This window comes from Oculina patagonica, chromosome 9 (assembly GCF_052425735.1).
Source record: "Oculina patagonica isolate OP01 chromosome 9, crgOcupat, whole genome shotgun sequence".
NCBI classification, from domain to species: domain Eukaryota; kingdom Metazoa; phylum Cnidaria; class Anthozoa; order Scleractinia; family Oculinidae; genus Oculina; species Oculina patagonica.
This window is the reverse complement of record NC_135766.1, coordinates 5,863,297-5,886,567: the sequence shown is the minus strand read 5'-3', so window position 1 is coordinate 5,886,567 and position 23,271 is coordinate 5,863,297. Positions and strand designations below refer to the sequence as shown.

Below are 23,271 nucleotides of genomic sequence, written 5' to 3'. Positions count from 1 at the left end.
GAATTTACAAATTGTTTGTGCTCAAGAAAGCATGTAACTCATGCATATGCCGTTTTGAAAATGCAGTGTATATGAAATTACATTGCTTCATTGATTTTGAAAAGGAGTCCTCAAACCTTTATATATCAAATTATTCATTTAAATTCACTTATTGCTAAAAGCAGACAATCAGAACTAACACGAATTTCCTTTGTTAATAATGTTCATTCGTTTCAGTTGTTGTTAGCATGCATTGTTTGAACTCCGAACGTTTCAGAAGTGGAAATAATGTTCTATTCAATCGTCGTGTTCTATGTAGATTAAAAGGCTTTTTCGCGCTAATCAACCGTATTGTTGTTAACTCTTTTCTCAATCGGTTGGTTAACTAAAAAAACAAACACGATTTAACGTTTAGACCTGCTATGGATAGAACAAGATTTCCAATACAGGACAAGCAACATGCATATGTAGCTGTAGACCCAGTATAAGAGCTTTTATATTATATGAAAAAAAAAAAAAAAATCAAAACAAAATGTAGACGCGAATCTACTGTTTAAAAGCCATTTATCTGCTGAGAAGATTACTCCGGATTGGCGGGAGGCGCACAAACTTGGAGCCTGGGTCAGAACGCTTTCCATTTCATGTAAAAACACTGTTGTGCCCCTTTAGGGTTTTAGATATGTCGAAATTATGGAACGGTATTGGACGTTTTAACCCTTTGACTCCTGGAGATTTTCCAAAAAAACCCGCATTTTTTAGGTGTTTTGGACCTTTTAAGGTCTATTTTAAGCTAAAATAACTCCAAATCACTGAAATCGGCCCTCAAAACACAAAATGCATGCTTATTTCTCACCAGGATCAAGTTTAACAACTTTTTAGCTCGTGCATGCGCACAAATCAAAGTTTGGACGATAAACCAACCTACCACTTTAGGCTTTTCGTTTTTTGTTATTTTTTTTTTTCGCTTTTCCTTTTCTTCTTCTTCGTTTCTTTTTGCTGCAGTGTTTGGCCTTCTAGTGCCAGGCTTCTTTTAAGTAGAAGAATTTCCGCGAAAGCGTAAAGGAGGCAAGAACTACTTACCATGGACAAGCAAAGGGTGGAAAGAGGCAATTTTCCTTTGAGTTTTTCGCTAAAATTTTGAAGCGTTTTGGTGCATATTTCAAGTTCCATTAATCTAATCGCGCTGGTTTAGGTATCGTTGGAAAGGTCTTCTTCTGCTTCACAATTCGAGCATAGATGTCGCCTTTCTGGGTGAAAGGTGATGACGTCACAAGCGGGACAAATGCCCCGATCCTTTGCGGCCGGTTTAGGCCGGTGCAAGAGTCAAAGGGTTAACACCACAAAGATTTCAGTACTTTTAGTTGTTATAAAAAATTCTGGTGCATATATATTCCATATGTCCCTTTCGGGCGCACATTCTGGATATCTCAAATTTGCGCACTTTTATTGAAACACTTATCGACATAACAAAATAAATCAAAGACTAGGGCGAACAGTCAGTGAAAGTTTGGGCAATTTTGGTTTTCTAGTGCAAATTGGTTTTTGCTCTGACTTTGATTTATGGCCCATTTTCAAATTCTACCTTTTAAGTTGTTGAAAGTTAATCAAATAATCATACCTTTTTACACATTTACTAAGAAATACTCTTTGGGTTAAAAAACAAAACTAATTATTTCCTCTCAACGATATTAGCGACCGTTACTTTAATTTCTCGCGATCGGCCGACAAATAAAAATCAAAATTACGTACCTATTTTTAACCTTGCTGCCAAAGAATTAAAATCGAAATTTGGTACCTTTTTTTTCTTCGCTAATTGCTGGTTTTAACTGTCACGCCAGCGACGCTACTGTCACGCGCAGCAAGTGAAATAAATGGAAAGCTATCGAGTCAAAAAAAATCAAGAATATTACAGTTTGTAGAAAATTACTAGATAGTATGGGCAGAAATATTAGAACTTTTTAAACTTCCCACATTGATTTTCTGTATATTTTTTACAATCTGTCGGGAATTAGTAGAGAACGTTGTCTATACAAGCGAAGTTATAAATGCCACGGCAATCATTCCTATACAGCTAATTCGAGAAAGGTTGTCGAAAAAAAGCACAAAAGTGGACGAGACAAGGCCGAAAGGGGGGCTGGGTATTCACTTGAATTATACATATTGGTCTAGAGGAAATGTACAAGTTTGAATATTTTTGCACGTGAAGATTTTGTTTTCCACTCAGGAGACCTTTTTTTTGTAGCTTTACGTTTTACTGTCGCATGTCTTTGAGTTTTGAAAATTCTTCTAAAATTCATCGTGGCTAAAATAACCTTGTTTCCACATGTCTGAAGAGAAAGAAAAACGTTCAAATTTGCGTTTGTCATGACGCCATCTTATTAGTATTCAGCACGTGCAATAGCTCTCTACTTCTACCCATACTACCTTTCGGTCTTGTCGCGTGCACTTTTGTGCTTTTTCCCGACAACCTTTCTCGAATTACCGTTTGTGTTTAGATAGTTTCCTCAACGCGCGCGCTCGATGCATGACGAGGCGTGTTTTTACTGTAATCTTACATTAGCAGTAACAGTAATCTTACATTAGGAATATGAAAATTCGACACAGGTATGCAGAAAGTTTCCACATATACTCCTGTCATGTGTCTAGACACGTGACACCAGGCTAAAAACGAAATACATTTGACTTACGAAAATTAATTAATGTCTCTATAGTTCTAGAAATAAATTTATTCTAGCTGAAAATCCTATCTGCATTAAGCTTAATAAAAGCTTGTTACTATGATACTGTATACACCTGATTGAAGAAACGTTGACCCGTGAAAAGCCTAAATGATAAACGATGCGACCAAAATGTTTACTGGGAAATCGGAAAAAGTAATCCTCTGTTGTGACAGAATGAACATCATCATACGACAGGTTGCATCAATCATGCTCTTAAAGCTCTCAACGAAAATATTGCCTTGATTATTACAACGCTTACCAATGCTGTCTACCCATAATCCCATTCGGTCTAATCGTTCATGGTTTGAGCTTTTCACGGAGCAACGTTTTTTCAATCGGGGCCGAGTTGTTCGAAGGGTGGATAATGCTATCCGCCGGATAAATCGTTATCCAGTGGATAAATGCTAACAAAACAAACTACGCTATCCACTGGATAGTGGTTTATCCGGTGAATAGCGTTATCCACCCTTCGAACCACTGGACCCAGTTATATATTGTTAATTACGTGAAATATTAATGTAATTAGTCGGGCAATGTACCTTTAGGAAATTGACTGTTCGTTGCTAGGCAGTCTATAAATATTATGATCAATAATAATTGTTAATCGTTGCTAAGGAAAGTCTGTGGGCGTATTTGTTTGCAACATACGTGTATAGCCGTCGCATTTGCTCGTTGAAATTTTTTTTATCAAGCTAAGAAAAAAAAAATTCCAACGGGCAATTAAATGCGACGGCTATAGGCGTATGTTGCAATAAATACACCCTGTAACTACTATTTTACTGAAATATTTCTATCACTTACTACTGTGTTTACCTAACAAATATACTGCTACGCAATGAAAAACAAGTCATTTTTTCATTGTACTGTTAATTAATCACTAATAACGATGTTGTTTTCCAACGCAATAAAAAACAACTTTTCTCATTGTAATTTTAAATTAGCGGTTAATTAATTACTAATTACGAGGTTGTTTTTCAGCAAATGGCCAGCCTATATAAAGCAAGGAAATGTGTGTTTTTGTGTCAGTTAAGAGAGTAAGAGTTGAAAAGGCGAAAATCACAGTGACGGCGATCCAAGCAAGAATGGAGATTGAAGAGAGCTACATGTATCCACCAGGCCACAACAAACTATGTGAAGATTCAACTGCCCATATGAGTCAAACTCCCTTTGAACATGAACAAATGGTGGATTTTTCAGTACCGCAGCAACAGAAAACTGACCAAGTTGTTCCAGAACAGCGCAAAGAAGACGAGAAAAGGCAAAGGCTCAGGCTGCTGAGTACTTGGAGATACCATTGTGAAGTTGCTAATGCCAAAGTCACTGACAAGAAATCAAAACTGACGGAGGCTGCCAAGTTGCTGAGCGCTGAAGAAATGCAGCTTCTGGACGAGGATATATTCAATCCTTTGGATATAGCTTGGATAATATCAAAGAACAGCGAAACAACGACAGAAAATTGAATCAACAATTCAAGAACTTCCTAGAAACGCCAGACCTTCGATTAAAGTTTTTGCAGTCTGTAAAGTTAATTCGTCGGTTCTCCGCGATTTTTCGGAAAAACATTCCTTATGATGCTATTTTATTGCTATTGCTGTAAAATTCGGCGCACATATTGCGCCACAGATGCGTTTAAAATGTAAGAGTTAATTCGCTGATCATTTTTCGGCAAAACACGTTCTACTTGTGCTGTTTGAGTGTAATTGCTGCACTGAATTGATTTTTTTAAAAGACAACTCAAATATATCGAAACACATTAGTTATATGTATGTAACTTGATGTAGATGGTGATATGTAAGACTTTGTAAAGGCTAATTCTTTACAATAAAATAGAAATGAGGCATTAAACTTATGTCGTATCTTTTTGTGGATAATTTATTATCAGTGTTGGTCTGGTATCCACAGCACCGTAAAATGATCACAACGAGTTACTTCCTCTATTTCATTGGAATAAGATCGTTTCGAAACAACCGTATTAGAAGAAAAATGCATATTAAAACCTTTAGTACAAGCTTTATTAACGAATTTATAATCATTTTTCATTTTTTCTACAATCTGTCCACAGGCATCCTAAGCTCACAATTCGATTCTGCCTACGTGGTGTATGGGACAGCTTGTGTATATAGAGAATTGTATGGGACAGTCACCGATGGTAAAAAAAATGGTGTTAATAACTATCTTATTTGAAATAAAGTTTTCCTTCCCCAAATGTGTCGTTTCGTTGTCATTTGTGCCAATTTTTAAGCCATTCTGACGCCGTTTAGTGGAGTTATTCAAAATCGTTGTTTCCCCTTCTGTAAGAAAGGAAAGGCTGACCATCCCACCACATCGATCGCTGGCCAGACGTCACTCCACAAATCGCTCTCTCCTAAAAAAAAAGACCCGAATCGCAATAAAACCAACGGTTCCATAAAGCCCGATAAATTTCACTCCACTTGCGTGTGTTTCCGCGGTCGAAAGACTCGTGAAGAGTGAAAAATTTGGCTTAAAGTTCGCCTATTTGACTTTCCTCTGATATGCTTGTGACCGAACCACGCGCACAATGGCCTCTTTGCAAGGTCAAGTTTCTGTTTTTTTATCCTCAACTCTGATTGGTCCATTTGAACCAAGTCACCCGCTGCCGTGTTGCCGTTGTCAGCGCGTGACTTGGTTCAAATGAACCAATCAGAGTTGAGGATAAAAAAACAAATACTTGACCTTATAGCGGCCGATAGCGCGTGTCGAGACACGTGACACGAGGCAAAAACAAATACATGTGACTTACGAAAATGAGTAAAAATCTCTTAAGTTCTAAAAACAAACTACTTATTTCTGAAAATATATCTAATCTTTATCTAGCTTAAAAACACGGAGCCAAAAATCGTCATAGTTTAAAAAATAACAATATTTTACAATATGTTGGAGAATGTGTCATTAAAACAAATTATCTTCGTTGCAAAGCAGTGTTTGAAAAAATTGATATTGTAAATATTTTTGTTACTTAAATACTGTATATATTGTTAAATACGTGAAATGTTAATGTAATCAGTCGGGCAATGTACCTTGATTGTACGTTGCTAAGCAGTCTATAAATATTATGATCAATAATAATTGTTTATCGTTGCTAAGGAAAGTCTGTGGGCGTATTTGTTTGCAACATACGCATACTCCGAGCCGTCGCATTTGCTCGTTGAAATTTTTTTTTATCAAGCTAAGAAAAAAAAATTCCAACGGGCAAATGCGACGGCTATATGCGTATGTTGCAATAAATCCACCCTGTAAATACTATTTAATAAACATTTCTATCACTTACACCTAACAAAAATACTGCTACGTAATGAAAACAAGTCATTTTTCCATTGTACTGTTAATAAATTACTAATTGCGATGTTGTTTTTCAACGCAATAAAAAACAATTTTTTTCATTGTAATTTTAATTAGCGGTTAATTAATTACTAATAAGGAGGTTGTTTTTCAGCAAATGGCCAGCCTATATAATGCAAGGAAATGTGTGTTTTTCTGTCAGTTAAGAGAGTTCCAGGTTAGAGTTGAAAAGGCGAAAATCACAGTGACGGCGATCCAAGCAAGAATGGAGATTGAAGAGAGCTACATGTATCCACCAGGCCACGACAAACTATGTGAAGATTCAACTGCCCATATGAGTCAAACTCCCTTTGAACATGAACACATGGTGGATTTTTCAGTACCGCAACAACAGAAAACTGACCAAGTTGTCCCAGAACAGCGCAAAGAAGACGAGAAAAGGCCAAGACTCAGGCTGCTGAGTACTTGGAGATACCACTGTCAAGTTGCTAATGCCAGAGTCACTGACAAGAAATCAAAACTGACGGAGGCTGCCAAGTTGCTGAGCGCTGAAGAAATGCAGCTTCTTGATGAGGATATATTCAATCCTTTGGATATAGCTTGGATAATATCCAAGAACAGCGAAACAACGGCAGCAAATTGAATCAACAATTCAAGAACTTCCTAAGAACGCCAGACCTTCAATTAAAGTTTTTGCAGTCTGTAAAGTTAATTCATCGGTTCTTCGCGATTTTTCGGAAAAACATTCCTTAATGTGCTTTTTTATGCTATTGCTGTAAAATAAGACGTACATATTACGCCACAGATGCGTTTAAAGTGTAAGAGTTGATTCGCTGATCATTTTTCGGCAAAACACGTTCTACTTGTGCTGTAATTGCTGCACTGAATTGATTTTTTTAAAAGACAACTCAAATATAACGAAACACATTAGTTATATGTATGTAATGTTGATGTAGATGGTGATATGTAAGACTTTGTAAAGGCTAATTCTTTACAATAAAATAGAAATGAGGCATTAAACTTATGTCGTATCTTTTTGAGGATAATTTATTATCAGTGTTGGTCTGGTATCCACAGCACCGTAAAATGATCACAACGAGTTACTTCCTCTATTTCATTGGAAAAAGATCGTTTCGAAACAACCGTATTAGAAGAAAATTGCATATTAAAACCTTTAGTACAAGCTTTATTATCGAATTTTATAATCATTTTTCATTTTTTTACAATCTGTCCACAGGCATCCTAAGCTCAAAATTCGATTCTGCCTACGTGGTGTATGGGACAGCTTGTGTATATAGAGAATTGTATGGGACAGTCACCGATGGTAAAAGAAATGGTGCAAATAACTGTCTTATTTGAAATAAAGTTTCTTTCCCAAATGTGTCGTTTCCTAGTCATTTGTGCCAATTTTAAAGCCATTCTGACGCCGTTTAGTGGAGTTATTCGAAATCGTTGTTTCCCCTTCTGTAAGAAGGGAAAGGCTGACCATCCCACACATCGATCGCTGGCCAGACGTCACTCCACAAATCGCTCTCTCCTCAAAAAAAGACCCGAATCGCAATAAAACCAACGGTTCCATAAAGCCCGATAAATTTCACTCCACATGCGTGTGTTTCGGCGGTCGAAAGACTGGTGAAGAACGAAAAATTTGGCTTTAAGGTCGCCTCTTCGACTTATCTCTGATATGCTTGTGACCGAACCACGCGCACAATGGCCTCTTTGCAAGGTCAAGTATTTGTTTTTTATCCTCAACTATGATTGGTCCATTTGAACCACGCTGCCGTGTTGCCGTTGTCAGCGCGTGACTTGGTTCAGATGAACCAATCAGAGTTGAGGATAAAAAAACAAATACTTGACCTTATAGCAGCCGATAGAGCGTGTTGAGACACGTGGCACGAGGCAAAAACAAATACATGTGACTTACGAAAATGAGTAAAAATCTCTTAAGTTCTAAAAACAAACTACTTCTTTCTGAAAATATATCTAATCTTTATCTAGCTTAAAAACACGGAGCCAAAAATCGTCATAGTTTAAAAAATAACAATATTTTACAATATGTTGGAGAATGTGTCATTAAAACAAATTATCTTCGTTGCAAAGCAGTGCTTGAAAAATTGATATTGTAAATATTTTTGTTACTTAAATACTGTATATATTGTTAAATACGTGAAATGTTAATGTAATCAGTCGGGCAATGTACCTTGATTGTACGTTGCTAAGCAGTCTATAAATATTATGATCAATAATAATTGTTTATCGTTGCTAAGGAAAGTCTGTGGGCGTATTTGTTTGCAACATACGCATACTCCGAGCCGTCGCATTTGCTCGTTGAAATTTTTTTTATCAAGCTAAGAAAAAAAAATTCCAACGGGCAAATGCGACGGCTATATGCGTATGTTGCAATAAATCCACCCTGTAAATACTATTTAATAAACATTTCTATCACTTACACCTAACAAAAATACTGCTACGTAATGAAAACAAGTCATTTTTCCATTGTACTGTTAATAAATTACTAATTGCGATGTTGTTTTTCAACGCAATAAAAAACAATTTTTTTCATTGTAATTTTAATTAGCGGTTAATTAATTACTAATTAGGAGGTTGTTTTTCAGCAAATGGCCAGCCTATATAAAGCAAGGAAATGTGTGTTTTTCTGTCAGTTAAGAGAGTTCCAGGTTAGAGTTGAAAAGGCGAAAATCACAGTGACGGCGATCCAAGCAAGAATGGAGATTGAAGAGAGCTACATGTATCCACCAGGCCACGACAAACTATGTGAAGATTCAACTGCCCATATGAGTCAAACTCCCTTTGAACATGAACAAATGGTGGATTTTTCAGTACCGCAGCAACAGAAAACTAACCAAGTTGTCCCAGAACAGCGCAAAGAAGACGAGAAAAGGCAAAGACTAAGGCTGAGTACTTGGCGCTACCATTGTCAAGTTGCTAATGCCAAAATCACTGACAAGAAATCAAAACTGACGGAGGCTGCCAAGTTGCTGAGCGCTGAAGAAATGCAGCTTCTGGACGAGGATATATTCAATCCTTTGGATATAGCTTGGATAATATCTAAGAACAGCGAAACAACGACAGCAAATTGAATCAACGATTCAAGAACTTGCTGAAAACGCCAGATCATTAATTAAACTTTTTTGCAGTCTGTAAAGTTAATTCGTCGGTTCTTCGTGATTCTTCAGAAAAACTTTCCTTATAGTGCTGTTATAATGGTATTATTGTTAAAGAAGACGCACACATAACGCCACAGATGCGTTTAAAATGTAAGATTTAATTCGCTGATTATTTTTTGGCAAAACACGTTCTACTTGTGCTGTTTAAGTGTAATTTCTGCACTGAATTAAATTGATTTGTGAAAAGACAACGCAAATATAACGAAACACATTAGTTATATGTATGAATGAAATGTTGATGTAGATTGTGATATGTAAGACTTTGTAAGGGCTTATTCTTTACAATAAAATAGAAATGAGACATCAAACTTATGTTGTTTCTTTTGTGTGAATAATTTATGGAAAGTGTTGGTCTGCGATCCACAGCATTGTGAAATGATCACAAAGAGTTACTTCCTCTATTTCATCGGAAAAAGTTCGCTTCCAAATTCGCTTCGTATTTATAGACAATTACATATTAAAAACTTTAGTACTAGCTTTATCATCGAATTTATTATCATTCATTGTTCATTTTTTACAATCTGTCCGCGAGCTTCCCAAGCTCAAAATTCGACTCTACCTACGTGGTGTATAAGACAGCATGTGTATATAGAGAATTGTATGGGAAAGTCACCGATCGTAAAAAAATGGTGTAAATAACTATTTAATTTGACATAAAGTTTTCCTTCCTCAAATGTGTCGTGTCCTTGACTCTTGTGCCAATTTTAAAGCCATTCTGACGCCGTTTAGTGAAGTTATTCGAGATCGTTTTTTCGTTTTCTGTAAGAAAGGAAGGGTTGACCACTCCATCGATCGCTGCCAAGATGTCACTCCACAAATCGCTCTCTCTCCTCAAAAGGAAAAGACCCGAATCGAAATAAAACCAACAGTTCCATAAAGCCCGATAAATTTCACTCCACATGCGTGTGTTTCGGCGGTCGAAAGACTCGTGAAGAACAAAAATTTGGCTTAAAGTTCGCCTCTTCGACTTACCTCATATGCTTATGACCGAACCGCGCGCCAACGGCCTCTTCGCAAGGTCAAGTATTTGTATTTTATCCTCAACTATGATTGGTCCATTTGAACCAAGTCACGCGCTGCCGTGTTGTCGTTGTCAGCGCGTGACTTGGTTCAAATGAAAACCAATCAGAGTTGAGGATAAAAAAACAAATACTTGACCTTATAGCGGCCGATAGCGCGTGTCGAGAAACGTGGCACGAGGCAAAAACAAGTACATGTGACTTACGAAAATTAATAAAAATCTCTTAAGTTCTAAAAATAAATTACTTCTACCTTAAAATCTAATCTACATCTAGATTAAAAAATGGAGCAAAAAATCGTCATACGTTTTAAAAATATAAATTTTTTACAGTATGTTGGAGAATGTGTCGTAAAAACAAATTATCTTCGTTGCTAAGCAGTGGTTAAAAATATTGTTATTGTAAATACTTTTGTTACTTAGATACTGAATATATTGTTCATTACGTGAAATGTTAATGTAATTAGTCGGGCAATGTACCTTTAGCAAAATGATTGTTCGTTGCTAAGCAGTCTATGAATATTATGATGTAGAGCGAAATAAAGATTGATTGATTGATTAATAAAAATTGTTTATCGTTGCTAGGAAATGTCTGTAAATACTATTTAATAAATATTTCTATTATTTTCTACTGTGTTCACCTAACAAAAATACTTCTGCGAAATAAAAAAAAAACAATTCATTTTTTTCATTGTACTGCTTATTGTCTGTCAATTAATTATTTATTACGATGTTGTTTTTCAGCAAAAACACTGCTACGCAACGGAAAAACATCTTTTTTCATTGTAATTCTAATTAGCTGTTAATTAATTACTAATTAGGAGGTTGTTTTTCAGCAAATTGTCAGCCTATATAAAGCAAGAAAGTGCGTGTTTTGATTGTATCAGTTATAAGAGAGTCAGAATTAATAAGGTGAAAATCACAGTGAAGGCGAGCCAAGCAAGAATGGAGATTGAAGAGAGCTACATGTATCCACCCAGCAACGACAAACTGTGTGAATTAAAGATTCAACTGAACATATGAGTCAAACTCCCTTAGAACATGAACACATGGCGGATTTTTCAGTACCGCAGCAACAGGAAACTAACCAAGTTGTCCCAGAACAGCGCAAAGAAGACGAGAAAAGGCAAAGACTAAGGCTGCTGAGTACTTGGCGCTACCATTGTGAAGTTGCTAATGCCAAAGTCACTGACAAGAAATCAAAACTGACGGAGGCTGTCAAGTTGCTTAGCGCTGAAGAAATGCAGCTTCTGGACGAGGATATATTCAATCCTTTGGAATCAGGGGCGTAGCCAGCTTATTGAAGAGTTGTAGGCCTGGTCAATCGCTAGGGATTTTTTGGTGGGGGGGGGGGGGGGGGGTTAGGTTCGCCGGGGAGGGGTTTGCGATCAACACCATATACTTCCTCTGTCCGACTTTTTGGTGATTCTGTGTGTATTTCGACAGCCTCTAAGTTCTAACATAACAAGAAATCGCACCAATTTTCGCTGGTTTGTAAATAGACACACTTTCTTCAACAACTGTTAACAAATGGTAAACGTCACAGCATGCACTATATTGAGTTACAGATGCACGCGCTAAGAACGAAAGATGCGTGACTCTAGCTTCTTGAGTGCTTAGCAAACCTCCCAACTCCACAACTTTTAGGCGATTTGTTTACAGTTTCTTTGAGGTAAAAGTGCGCGCGCCTATTTAAACAATTGCGTGTAGTGCTCGCGTAAACGCTGACGAAAACCTAAAAAGAGTCTTTCAGCATTATGGAGAAATAGTTTTACTTATGTTTAGCTTTTCAAATTCACAGGAAAAATGTTAAAATTTGTGAAGTAGTGGCACTTTCTTGTGCCATGTTGCATCAGATCAGCGCGCGCGCTCAGGTTGAAGGCATACGTCAGCGTGCACCCATGGGCAAATAGTAGACGCTAAATTAACCAATCAAAACGCGCGCTTTACTTTAGTTGTACTATAAATGCTGTTGTGGGTTTGTTTGTCACCTAACCCAGAAGGATCCACAATTAGCACTTGCTAGATAAGTCTTGATTCCTTGATTTCATCAGGCTGAGATAGGAGAGTTGCGAGATGTATTATGCTAAGATATGTTAAAAGTTGCTTTCTATTTCATCTTGAAAGTGCATCACCTTGAATTTTGTTTCTAACTGTACATTTAAAAAAACAGTCAGCTGAAAAATTTGTAGGCCCGGGCCTACGGGCCTATAGGCTGGCTACGCCCCTAACCCGATATAGCTTGGATAATATCCAAGAACAGCGAAACAAAGGCAGCAAATTGAATCAACAATTCAAGAACTTCCTAAAAACGCCAGACCTTAAATTAAAGATTTTGCAGTCTGTAAAGTTAATTCGTCGGTTCTTCGCGATTCTTCGGAAAAACTTTCCTTATGGTGCTGTTTTAATGCTATCGCTGAAAAATAAGACGCACATATTACGTCACAGATGCGTTTAAAATTTAAGAGTTAATTCGCTGATTATTTTTTGGCAAAACACGCCTTGTGCTGTTTAAATGTAATTGCTGCACTAAATTAACTTGAATTGTTAAAAGACAACGCAAATATAACGAAACACATTAGTTATATGTAATGATGATGTAGATGGTGATATGTAAGACTTTGTAAGGGCTTATTCTTTACAATAAAATAGAAATAAAACATGTATCTTTTTTGTGGATAATTTATATCATTGTTTAATTTTTTACAATCTATCTACAGGCTTCCCAAGCTCAAAATTCCGACTCTGCCTACGTGGAGCATGTTTGGGACAGTTTGTGTATATAGAGAATTCTATGGGAAAGTCACCGATCGTTAAAAATATGGTGTAAATAACTATCTTATTTGAAATAAAGTTTTCCTTCCTCAAATGTGTCGTGTCCTTGTCTCTTGTGCCAATTTAAAAGCCATTCTGACGCCGTTTAGTGAAGTTATTCGAAATCGTTTTCTCTCCTTCTAAAAGAAAGGAAAGGCTGACCACTACATCGATCGCTGTCCAGACGTCACTCCACAAATTGCTCTTTCCGAACCGCAATTAAACCAACAATTCCGCATAAAGCCCAGTAAATTTCACTCCACATGTTTGTTTTTCGGCGGTCGAAAGACTTCGTGAAGAACGAAAAAAATTTGCTTTAAGTTCGCCTCTTCGGCTATCCTGATATATACTTGTGACCGAAACCACGCCAACGGCCGTTACTTAATGTCAGAAATTTGTTCCTTCTCCTCAACTATGATTGGTCCATTTGAACCAAGTCTGGCGTTGTCGTGTTGCCGTTGTCAGCGCGTGAATTGGTTCAAATGCATGGACCAATCAGAATTGAGGATAAAAAAAACTAATACTTGACCTTGTATAGCGCTCGTTAGCTTTTGTCTAAACACGTGGCACGAGGCAAAAACAAATACATGTGACTTACGAAAATTAATTAAAATCTCTTAAGTTCTAAAAATAAATTACTTCTACCTTAAAAACTAATCTACATCTAGATTAAAAAATGAAGCAAAACATCGTCATAGTTTTAAAAATAAAAATATTTTACAGTTAGTTGGAGAATGTGTCGTAAAAACAAATTATCTTCGTTGCTAAGCAGTGCTTGAAAATACTGTTGTTGTAAATATTTTTGTTGTCAATAACGTGAAATGTTAATGTAATTAGTCGGGCAATGTACCTTTAGGAAAATGATTGTACGTTGCTAAGCAGTCTATAAATATTATGATCAATAATAATTGTTTATCGTTGCTAAGAGATGTCTGTGGGCGTATTTATTTGCAACATACGCTTATGGCCGTCGCATTTGCTCGTTGAAATTTTTTGTTGTTATCGAGCTAAGAAACAAAAAAATAATTCCAACGGGCAAATGCGACGGCTATACGGGTATGTTGCTATAAATCCACCCTGTGAATATATTTAATAAACATTTCTATCACTTACTACTGTGTTCACATAACAAAAATACTGCTACGCAATGAAAAACAAGTCATTTTTTCATTGTACTGTTAATTAATTACTAATTGCGATGTTGTTTTTTAACGCAATAAAAACAACTTTTTTATTGTAATTTTAATTAGCGGTTAATTAATTACTAATTAGGAGGTTGTTTTTCAGCAAATGGCCAGCCTATATAAAGCAAGGAAATGTGTGTTTTTGTGTCAGTTGAGAGAGTTATAGTTGAAAAGGCGAAAATCACAGTGACGGCGATCCAAGCAAGAATGGAGATTGAAGAGAGCTACATGTATCCACCTGGCCACGACAAACTATGTAAAGATTCACCTGCACATATGAGTCATGAACATGAACACATGGCGGATTTTGCAGTACTGCAGCAACAGAAAACTGACCAAGTTGTCCCACAACAGCGCAAAGAAGACGAGAAAAGGCAAAGACTAAGGCTGCTGAGTACTTGGCGCTACCATTGTGAAGTTGCTAATGCCAAAATCACTGACAAGAAATCAAAACTGACGGAGGCTGCCAAGTTGCTGAGCGCTGAAGAAATGCAGCTTCTGGACGAGGATATATTCAATCCTTTGGATATAGCTTGGATAATATCTAAGAACAGCGAAACAACGACAGCAAATTGAATCAACGATTCAAGAACTTGCTGAAAACGCCAGATCATTAATTAAACTTTTTTGCAGTCTGTAAAGTTAATTCGTCGGTTCTTCGTGATTCTTCAGAAAAACTTTCCTTATAGTGCTGTTATAATGGTATTAATGTTAAAGAAGACGCACACATAACGCCACAGATGCGTTTAAAATGTAAGATTTAATTCGCTGATTATTTTTTGGCAAAACACGTTCTACTTGTGCTGTTTAAGTGTAATTTCTGCACTGAATTAAATTGATTTGTGAAAAGACAACGCAAATATAACGAAACACATTAGTTATATGTAATGTGATGTTGATTTAGATATTGATATGTAAGACTTTAAGGCCTTATTCTTTACAATTAAATAGAAATGAAACATGAAACTTATGTTGTTTCTTTTTTGTGGATAATTTATGGAAAGCTTTGGTCTGCGATCCACAGCAGCGTAAACATGATAATTACAACGAGTTACTTCCTCCATTTCATTGAAAAAAAAAGTTCGTTTCGAAACAACCGTATTAGAAGACGACAATTACATATGAAAACCCTTATTACATTACTAGTTTATCATCGAATTTATTATCGTTGTTAATTTTTTACAATCTGTCCACAGGCTTCCCAAGTTCAAAATTTTCGACTCTGCGTTGTGTATATAGAGAATTGTAAGTTCTTAGCTTGTATTTTTTTCTGTATATATTGAAAATATTTTATCTTGTATTTTTACTTGTATATATTGTAAATAGTTTAACCAATTTTAACCGATTTTAGCATTTATTAGGATATTTCGATTTTGTTATTTTTCTTTTACTTTAAAGTGTCCCCATTTAGTGGTTTTATTACTGCTATTTCAGTTTTGACACTCAAATAAAGGTTTTATTATTATTATTATTATTATTATTATTATTATTATTATTATTAAGTCACCGATCGTAAAAAAATGCTGTAAAAAACTATTTTATTTGAAATAAAGTTTTCCTTCCTCAAATGTGTCGTGTACTTGTCTCTAGACCTTTCTCGATTATGCTAGTAAAACTGGCATTTAATGCTACTAGAAATTCTCGCATAAAGCCCAAAAAATGCTAAAATAATGCCTGATTTCTTTAAAAAATTACACTTGAATTCCAAAGAATGCTTTGTTTCATTTCAAACAAATCGTACAAACTCTTACATTATATGCTGATATCAACAACAGGTGATACCAGAAGTACATGATCTAGATTATGTACTTCTGGTGATACTAAATAATTGTTTGTTTATAAAAAAAAATAAAAAAATATAAAACAAATTTTAAAAAAAATATTTTAAAAAAAAATTAAAAAAACGCACACAAGTAACACAACACAAGTAAACAAGTAACACAACGCACAAACAATCGAAACACAACGCACACAGACAGAAAACAATCAAATTAATTAATCAAAATTGTGAAACTTAAGGATTATTTATCTTTCTGAGTTCTGAGTGCTGAAATCTGGATCACAGTCATGACAAATGACAGAAAATGCTAGCAATTTTTTTTCAAGAAAAAACAAAAAAAAAATGCTCGTTTTCCCCAAAAATGCCGAAAAAATGCTAGCATAATCGAGAAAGGCCTACTTGTCTCTTGTGCCAATTTTAAAGCCAATCTGACGCTGTTTAGTGGAGTTATTCGAAATCGTTGTTTCCCCTTCTGTAAGAAAGGAAAGGCTGACCATCCCACTACATCGATCGCTGGCCAGACGTCACTCCACAAATCGCTCTCTCCTAAAAAAAAGACCCGAATCGCAATAAAACCAACGGTTCCATAAAGCTCGATAATTTCACCCCACTTGCTTGCGTGTCGGCGGTCGAAAGACTCGTGAAGAACGAAAAATTTGGCTTAAAGTTCGCCTATTTGACTTTCTTCTGATATGCTTGTGACCGAACCACGCGCACAATGGCCTCTTTGCAAGGTCAAGTATTTGTTTTTTTATCCTCAACTCTGATTGGTCCATTTGAACCAAGTCACCCGCTGCCGTGTTGCCGTTGTCAGCGCGTGACTTGGTTCAAATGAACCAATCAGAGTTGAGGATAAAAAAACAAATACTTGACCTTATAGCGGCCGATAGCGCGTGTCGAGACACGTGGCACGAGGCAAAAACAAATACATGTGACTTACGAAAATGAGTAAAAATCTCTTAAGTTCTAAAAACAAACTACTTCTTTCTGAAAATATATCTAATCTTTATCTAGCTTAAAAACACGGAGCCAAAAATCGTCATAGTTTAAAAAATAACAATATTTTACAATATGTTGGAGAATGTGTCATTAAAACAAATTATCTTCGTTGCAAAGCAGTGCTTGAAAAAATTGATATTGTAAATATTTTTGTTACTTAAATACTGTATATATTGTTAAATACGTGAAATGTTAATGTAATCAGTCGGGCAATGTACCTTGATTGTACGTTGCTAAGCAGTCTATAAATATTATGATCAATAATAATTGTTTATCGTTGCTAAGGAAAGTCTGTGGGCGTATTTGTTTGCAACATACGCATACTCCGAGCCGTCGCATTTGCTCGTTGAAATTTTTTTATCAAGCTAAGAATTAAAAAAAAAAAAAATTCCAACGGGCAAATACGACGGCTATATGCAATATATATGGTATGTTGCAATAAATCCACCCTGTAAATACTATTTAATAAACATTTCTATCACTTACACCAAACAAAAATACTGCCAGTACGTGATGAAAACAAGTCATTTTTCCATTGTACTGTTAATAAATTACTAATTGCGATGTTGTTTTTCAACGCAATAAAAAACAATTTTTTTCATTGTAATTTTAATTAGCGGTTAATTAATTACTAATTAGGAGGTTGTTTTTCAGCAAATGGCCAGCCTATATAAAGCAAGGAAATGTGTGTTTTTGTGTCAGTTAAGAGAGTTCCAGGTTAGAGTTGAAAAGGCGAAAATCACAGTGACGGCGACCCAAGCAAGAATGGAGATTGGAGAGAGCTACATGTATCCACCAGGCCACGACAAACTATGTGAAGATTCAACTGCCCATATGAGTCAAACTCCCTTTGAACATGAACAAATGGTGGATTTTTCAGTACCGCAGCAACAGAAAACTGACCAAGTTGTCCCACAACAGCGCAAAGAAGACGAGAAAAGGCAAAGACTAAGGCTGAGTACTTGGCGCTATCACTGTCAAGTTGCTAATGCAAAAGTCACTGACAAGAAATCAAAACTGACGGAGGCTGCCAAGTTGCTGAGCGCTGAAGAAATGCAGCTTCTGGACGAGGATATATTCAATCCTTTGGATATAGCTTGGATAATATCCAAGAACAGCGAAACAACGGCAGCAAATTGAATCAACGATTCAAGAACTTGCTGAAAACGCCAGATCTTTAGTTAAACCGTTTTGCAGTCTGTAAAGTTAATTCGTCGGTTCTTCGTGATTCTTCAGAAAAACTTTCCTTATAGTGCTGTTATAATGGTATTAATGTTAAAGAAGACGCACACATAACGCCACAGATGCGTTTAAAATGTAAGATTTAATTCGCTGATTATTTTTTGGCAAAACACGTTCTACTTGTGCTGTTTGAGTGTAATTGCTGCACTGAATTGATTTTGTTAAAAGACAACGCAAATTTAACGAAACACATTTGTTATATGTAATGATATGTTGATGTAGATGGTGTTATGTAAGACTTTGTAAAAGCAAATTCTTTACAATAAAATAGAAATGAGGCATCAAACTTTAATTTGCTGTTTTTTGTGTATAATTTATGTGTCCGGGATCCACATGCAGCACCGTAAAATGATCACAACGAGTTACTTTCTCTATATCATCGAAAAAAGTTCGCTTCGAAACAACCATATTAGAAGACAATTACATATAAAACCTTTAGTACTAGCTTTATCATCGATTGGCGAAAATAAGCTCATTGTAAGATAACAGTAAGTGAATATTGATAACCTATCAAATAATTCAGTTTTCTCTCAACCGTTCACTTGTCGAAATGTATTTCATCCAAACCTAACTCAGTAAAGCATATCGAGAGTTTTTTGGGAAACGCTGAGAATTTGGTAAAACAAAGAGTTTAGTTTTCCTGAAAATCGCATCATCTTCGATATTTAGCTGTCGCCTTTAAACGACAATTGAAAAATGGCCACAATTTTCGTGACGTCACAACCATTCTTTCGCACGGGCGGGGTAGACTGGATCCAATATGAGTGAAGTCATCGTTTTCGAAAACTCCGTTTTCACCGTCTTCAGAAAAATGGCGTTTCCAAAAATTTATACTCCGGAAAGCATTTTTGAAAAGTTTCATTTTCGGTCACCGTTTTCTCCGGATACGTGTGGACAGAAGGCCAATCCGCAAAGCCAAAGTGGTGTTTTCAAACGAAAACGGATACGCGTGAACGGTGCCTACATGTTTTGCTATACGTGCCACAACTGTTCAGAGGGCCACTTGAAAAAAGAATAAATGAATAAATAATTAGTAACGCATAATGTTTACGCTCGCAATCAGTTCGAATATCGGAATTTTCTTTTACAAATGCCGACGGTCCGTATCTCTACCGTAACGGCGTCACGTATGACACGTGTATTTCAGCCGCAGTAAATGTGTGAGCAAGTCACTTATGAGTAGCTAGTGCGACTCAAAACATAACACCTCCAAACATTCACTTGAGTACACGTGACTTCAAAGTTGATTCTGCGGCTTTAAGTTTAACAAAGTGGAACAACTGCAAGTAGGTGAAACAATTCTAACATTTCACGTTATTACTGAAGAGGAATCGGGGGTTTAATTTTACAGTAAGTTAAAGCTGATTTCCAGTCCGTACTGCGCGACTCGGGGTTTGTTTTCGTTTTTGTTTTGAATTCGTTAAAACGTTGCACTTCGTTGACAGCATACATGAAGTGTTTTTAGTCCGCCATTGCAGTTCGCTTCGTTCAAGAATTTCCGATGAGCTGAAACGTCGGTTTGAAATAGCGTCAAGGTTCTTCTACTTGTTATTATTTGTTCTGCAAGGATATCTGGCGTTATTAATGAAGAAACAGGTAAGTTTGTCACGTAATTTTTAGTTTTGCTTTGTTTGTGAGGCTCACATAAACATTGCAGCCGAGATTGCGCAGTACGGACTGTAATTCATCTTTAATTGGTTTACGACACTTTTTTATCTATAATATGTATATGTACTAGATCTTTATTAGTTTGTTTCGGGAAGTAACTGAATCTTCTCGGCTTTAAGAATTAAAAAAAAAAAACGTTTTATTATGTTTTGAATAGTTTCTGTCCTTGTTTGTTGTAGTATGTGCTATAAAAGAAATGGGCTCCTGAATAGGCGTAATGGTGTGTAATTTGAAGCAACTATTTTTAACTTGTACTCCAATAATTTCTCCTCAGACTCAAAGATGGCAAATCAATCTGATTGCAGGTCGCTGGCAGAAGATACTTCCCCAGTAACAGCCGTCAAGATTCTGGTTTACAGCGTAATTATGGTTGTTTCGCTTATTGGTAATTCCGCCATTGTTACGATTACTGCAAGAAACAAGCGAGCCCGTACAACTGTCAACTACCTCATTGCCAACATGGCGGCCTCGGACTTGCTGATCTCGACCTTTGCTGTCTAAACAAACTCTGTGAGATAGTGCTTGGCCCTCGAGTATGGCTGCTAGACGGGATCGTGGGTTTGATTTTGTGTAAACTTGTCCGTATTTCTTCCAGGATATGTCAACGACTGTTTCAATTCACACCTTGGTAGTTATTTCCATTGAAAGATACAGAGCAATAGTTCTTCCATTCAGTTCTGCAATCATTACAACCAAGCGATGCAAATTTATCATCCCACTGATATGGTTTACATCGATGGCTCTGCATGGTATATATTTTTACGCTGCTCGACTTGCTTCTCATAATAACACAACAATGTGCACATTCAGTTGGGCGCCAAAGTTCGATAATCGTAAAGCACATGAACAATACGTGACCGTACAGTTAGTACTTATAGTCCTGGTGCCTTTCTTTATTATAACTTATACGTATTCAAGAATTATTTGGAGTTTGAGAATGAGAGAAATCTCCGAGGACCTATCGTCAACTTTTGCACGTCAGAGACAAGCCGAAAACATCAAAGTTTTCAAGAATGTCTGTGTTATAGTTCTTGCATTTGCCTGCTGCGTCTTGCCAACCTACATTTACGGAATCTTGTTTTTCTACGTATGGAATTGGACGCTGCCATGCAATATGGACCAATTCGGGTTTTTCGTGCATTTTGCACGGTATTCAAACGCTGCTATATCGCCTGTGATTTGCCTGGTGTTTTTTAATAGCTATAGAGAGGGACTGAGAAATGTTTTAAAAACTTTGCATTTTTGGTGCATGAAGCTTAAGGCACCGGATTAGCAATAACTAAACCACGAGAATTTAAAATTAAACAGCTTGCAGCTCTCGCTACCAAATAATATCAGAATAAAAAAAGAGGACTCTACAAAAAGGGTAAGGAGTGAAGTCAACGGTGGCTGAAAAACAAAAAAACATGTTTATCACCGGTGTTGATCGATATTTGCCCACGTTAGTTTCATACCGATGTAGCCTATAGTGGCGTGAGAACGGGACCTTCATTTCTCAGAAAACAAATTGACGAGCTATATTAGGCCAGTAAACCTCAGCTGGGAGAAAGGTTTTTTATAACCACGGTTTAGTGTCAATTAATTTGAGGATATTGGGTTGGAAAAGCTCTTAAAAAACAGGAAATCCAGAGAATTTGTTAGTCCGTTTTAACCAGGATTGAAAATAGCCACTCCACGGATGAGGTATAATAAAAAAAAATGCTCTAAATTTTATGGACATCGTTCATTTTCAGTTTTTTTGTGCTTTCTATCTTTAATTGGTACTAAGCTATTTTATCCTTTGATTTCAAAGGGCCCTAGTCAGCCATGCCTTAAAATCTGTAAAATCCGCCACTTTCGAAGCCATCATGATCGAGATTGTATGGTGAAGCGAAATCTTATTCCGTCGCCGCACGTTGTGTTACTGGGAGTCTGTTAAATTACCTCATCATCATCATCACTTTGTTTACCCTCGGATTTGAAGAGTAGCTTATACAGCTAATATCTCCGAGCATTTCACAGTAAGCACTTTACAACGGGCAAAGACCAGACCACAACACCGGGAACTCCATGCCCTACTCTTTAATACGATAAGCGTGTGGGTTCTTTTACGTCCGCTGCTGACCATAACACTGAAGATGCAGGAGACGGGGCCTACAGTTTATCGTCCTTATCCGAGAAGACTAGAATATCTAACCATTTGCAGATGTTATTGCAAAGGCAGCATATTCTCCTCAGTTATTTTAAGACCCTGAGTGTTGGTCCGGTCTGGGACTCGAACCCGAGACCTCCCGCACTGTAGTCCCTTTCGTAGTTTCTTGGCGATCGCTTTCGTGTAGACGCGGTCCGTGTGAAATAAATAATATCGAAAATCTCATGTGTGAACAAAAACAAAGGCGTGGCTGACTAGGATCCTGTAAGGTAGTTTGTGCAGTGCGGAAACAAACCCCTCAAAACGTGCACGTGATATTGTAGCTTCTGTGTTTGATGAGGTAGATAGGAACCCATTCCGAGGCTGCGGTCAGAATGGCGGATGTTGCCAACATGTTTACGTTGTAAGAGTTTGGACCGAGATAAAGCCAAGGTTATCGGACAACGAAAACAAAAAAAAACATAGCCAATATGCCGCAATCTTGATGCAGGGTAAAATTAAATCATAAACTGTTCCAAACAGCGAAGAAATCAAAATAACATCGTGAGAAAAGAATAACACCGAAAGCTAAAAAAATAATAATCACTTAAATCAAGCAATCCCGCTCCGATAAAGTTAATTTTTTTATTCAATGCTATCATAGCCTCACTATGCGAGATTCTGACCTTTGGGCTGTAGTTTTAAGCGATATATATATATACGGATCATGTGATTGGTTTTGTGCAGGTTACATTTCAAGCATCAGCTCTCGCTATTGGAGATAAGTACCAGACAACTTCCATCCTGACTCAGGCCATGTACGTTTCCAAGTTATTCAGTCAAGTAGATAAACAGTCTGATTAGGCCAACCTCTGTTCCCTGGGTCTTCACCACGACTTGTACTTTTTTCAAAGTGGCGGCTCGTCTAGACGAGATTAAGTTTGGGCCACTAATGGTCTCTAACTATATGAAATCGTCGTACAGCCGGCTATTGTATTTCTACTGAAATACAGTTACGTGCGAGGCATACAGAGCGCTTTTGCTTAAGTATAGAAAATTGATTCACATTTCACTCGCTCACACGTACAGTTTTTCCGCTCTTCGCGCAGGCTTTATGGATTCGTTTAGAGGTTTGATTTGTTTACCAAATTGTGTGAAGTGTGTCCTTTATGATTGGTCAGAATAAAAACATGGTTTTGGTTTTACGACACTCATTTGAAAGCCACTCTATTTGCAATTACTAAACTGCTTTATTATGTGAAAAAAGAA

At 36.7% G+C, this 23,271-nt stretch overlaps 1 pseudogene; it reads left to right on the top strand.

Annotated features, from left to right (window-relative positions):
* The first annotated feature begins 19,920 nt into the window (after window positions 1-19,920).
* LOC144666305 (prolactin-releasing peptide receptor-like) lies at window positions 19,921-21,776 on the top strand (annotated as a pseudogene).
* Window positions 21,777-23,271: the final 1,495 nt, after the last annotated feature.